A 2772-nucleotide genomic window follows, 5' to 3' on the forward strand; every position below is an offset into this window, starting at 1 on the left:
GTGTGCGAGACTCTGGGGATGGGTGCATATTGTGATTCGAAGCAATCCAGGTTATGCAGCCAGGCGAACGCCTTGCAGAGGCCGGTGGCCAAAGTACCAAAACAAAACGAAATCCGTGAGGCAGTCCAAATCTAAGTCCGAGGTCGTGAAAAAATGAAAAGCCAAGGTTCAAAATTGCCAAGGGTTTAGACAACGCAATCCAGTAGACAAAAATCCGAGGTCGTGACAGATCGTAGGAGCAAGGTTCAAGGAACAAGAGCCGTACCGTACTGAAAGAGTTCAGCTAGGAAGCAACGCTTCCGTGTTCCTGGGCGCTTTTGAATCCTTGAAAGAAATCACGTGATGCGTGTCACATGATCACGTGATGCGTGTCACGTGACGCAGAAACATTGTCGCCACGTGACTCCTGGCGGTGCTAGCCCCCTCACGTGATGTGTGATCGTGTTGGCCCCCTCACGTGACGCGAGGATCGTCGTAAACGATGTGGATTGTTGCGGGCTGCCAGTGGGAGTCTCCATTGTAATTGCCAGCGCCGGGATGGCTGGTATACCCCTGGTCCAAAGAGTGTCTTGGTATGGCGGGTAAGAGGATGCAGTCTCCGACTGCCAGAGTGCATATACGGAATCCCCTTATGGTTTTTGGCAGAGGCCAAGCGTGCGGACGAGCAGGGAGAGGGTGTGCAGGGGAAAACGTGACATTTATTTTGTTTGTTTTAAAACCACAATGATCTCGGCCGACTACCAAGTGGGGAAGCTAGACAGGGCGCTGGTCTGTCTCACCACAGGCAGCGCTGCCTCTCCTGCAAAAAGTTGTCTGTGACTCTTGGCAGTGGATCACTCGGTTCGCGTGTCGATGAAGAACCCAGCTAGCTGTGAGAATTAGTGTGAATTGCAGGACACATTGATCGTTGACACTTCGAACGCACCTTGCAGCCCCGGGTTGCTCCTGGGGCTATGCCTGTCTGAGGGTCGCTTGAATATCAATCGCCCTGGGATTGCCTCCCAGGGGCGTGGGTGGGGCTGTCGCAGGGACCCCGTTCCCTTCGTTCCCCTAAATTCAGACCCCGATCAGCACTGTCACAGGGTCCCTGGACCTGGCATGCAGGCTCATTCCTGGCGGGTTTCGGAGGGCTGGGTGCCCGTTGTGCCCTGGTGGTGGCGGCAGTGGGCCTTAAAAAAACCTGCCACACCTTCACCCTACCCTGGGGCCCCTGGCCATGCCGTCTGTGGCTGTCTGTGGTGTCCCACGGCTGCCAGTGTGGGCCTTGCGATCATGTGTGCTTCGGCCGCAGATCGGGACAGCGCATACTCAGCCACGCCAGAGGCACAGGCCTGGGGCAAACCCCTGTATGGGCCCAAGGCCGGCCGCCCCGAGCTTTGTGCTCTCTGACTACAGCCTCAGATCAGATGTGACGACCCACTGAATTTAAGCATATTGCTAAGCGGAGGAAAATAAACTAACCAGGATTCCCTCACTAATGGCGAGTGCAGAGGGAAGACCCCAGCGTTGAATCCCCATTCAGCGGCAGGGGTGGGAAATGTGGCGTACAGAAGACCAACTCCCCGGCGTCGCAGGGGGCTTCAGTACATCTGATCGAGTCTAACGCTACAGACGGTCTTATGCTGGGATCGGGTCTTCTTGGAGTCGGGTTGCTTGGGAATGCAGCCCAAAGCGGGTGGTAAACTCCATCTAAGGCTAAATACGGACACAAGACCGATGGCCAACAAGTACCATAAGGGAAAGTTGAAAAGTACTTTGAAGAGCAAGTTCAAGAGGGCGTGAAACTGTCAAGAGGTAAACGGGTGGGATCCGTGCAGTCCACCTGCAGTATTCAACATGGCAGGCAGGTCGGTCACCTGGAATGGCGGATGGCACACCCGGCCCAGCAGGGTGCATTTCCTCTGGGGTGGTGCACCGCGTCTGGCTCTGGGTCGGCTGGGAAGACCCCAGGGGGCAGGTGGCTCTTCACTCCAGCAGAGAGTGTTACAGCCCCCTGACAGCAGTTTTGCTGTGTCTTTGGCGCCGAGGGAGATTGACTGCCGCTGCACCCTTCTCGGGCAACCATCCTGGCCCCTCTTGGGGGTCGTCTCGGGCAGCAACGGGAGACGGGGCTCCCGATACGACTGTCGACTCTGGTGGATTACCCTCAGTGCGCCTTGACCACATTGCGCCGCCGGGTGGGAAGGCCCACGAAGGGCACCAGAGGTCAGAGGTGATGTCGGTTACCCACCCGACCTGTCTTGAAACACAGACCAAAGAGTCTAACACATGCGTGAGTCGGAGGGCCGAATGAATCCCTGTGGCACAATGAAGGAGAGGGCCGGCGCGTGCCGGCTGGGATCCCGTTGCGGTGGGCACACCACTGGCCCGTCACCCCTGCTTTGTCAGGGAGGTTGAGAATGAGCCTGTGTGATAGGACCCGAAAGATGGTGAACTAGGCCTGGGCAGGGCGAAGCCAGAGGAAACTCTGGTGGAGGTCCGTAGCGGTCCTGACGTGCAAATCGGTCGTCCGACCTGGGTATAGGGGCGAAAGACTAATCGAACCATCTAGTAACTGGTTCCCTCTGAAGTTTACCTCAGGATAGCTGGTGCACGGAAACCCCAGTTTTATCTGGTAAAGCCAATGATTAGAGGTCTTGGGGCCGAAATGATCTCAACCCATTCTCAAACTTTAAATGGGTAAGAAGCCCGGCTCACTGGTGTGGAGCTGGGCATTGAATGCAAGTGCCCAGGGGGCCTCTTTTGGTAAGCAGAACTGACGCTCTCGGATGA

General features: G+C 56.5%; 2 non-coding genes across 2 annotated transcripts in view; both read left to right on the top strand.

Moving 5' to 3' along the window:
- The first annotated feature begins 817 nt into the window (after positions 1 to 817).
- On the top strand, positions 818 to 971 carry LOC138526625 (5.8S ribosomal RNA). Its single transcript, XR_011283669.1, has one exon. It is a non-coding gene; the product is annotated as a 5.8S ribosomal RNA (ribosomal RNA).
- A 421-nt stretch (positions 972 to 1392) lies between these two features.
- LOC138526694 (28S ribosomal RNA) overlaps positions 1393 to 2772 on the top strand; it is a 3678-nt gene continuing 2298 nt past the window's right edge. The window contains exon 1 of the ribosomal RNA XR_011283718.1: positions 1393 to 2772. This exon is cut by the window's right edge and continues 2298 nt beyond it. This is a non-coding gene — a ribosomal RNA (28S ribosomal RNA).

The sequence above is a fragment of the Ambystoma mexicanum genome, chromosome 7p, assembly GCF_040938575.1.
Source record: "Ambystoma mexicanum isolate Mex_15411 chromosome 7p, UKY_AmexF1_1, whole genome shotgun sequence".
In the NCBI taxonomy this organism is placed as follows: domain Eukaryota; kingdom Metazoa; phylum Chordata; class Amphibia; order Caudata; family Ambystomatidae; genus Ambystoma; species Ambystoma mexicanum.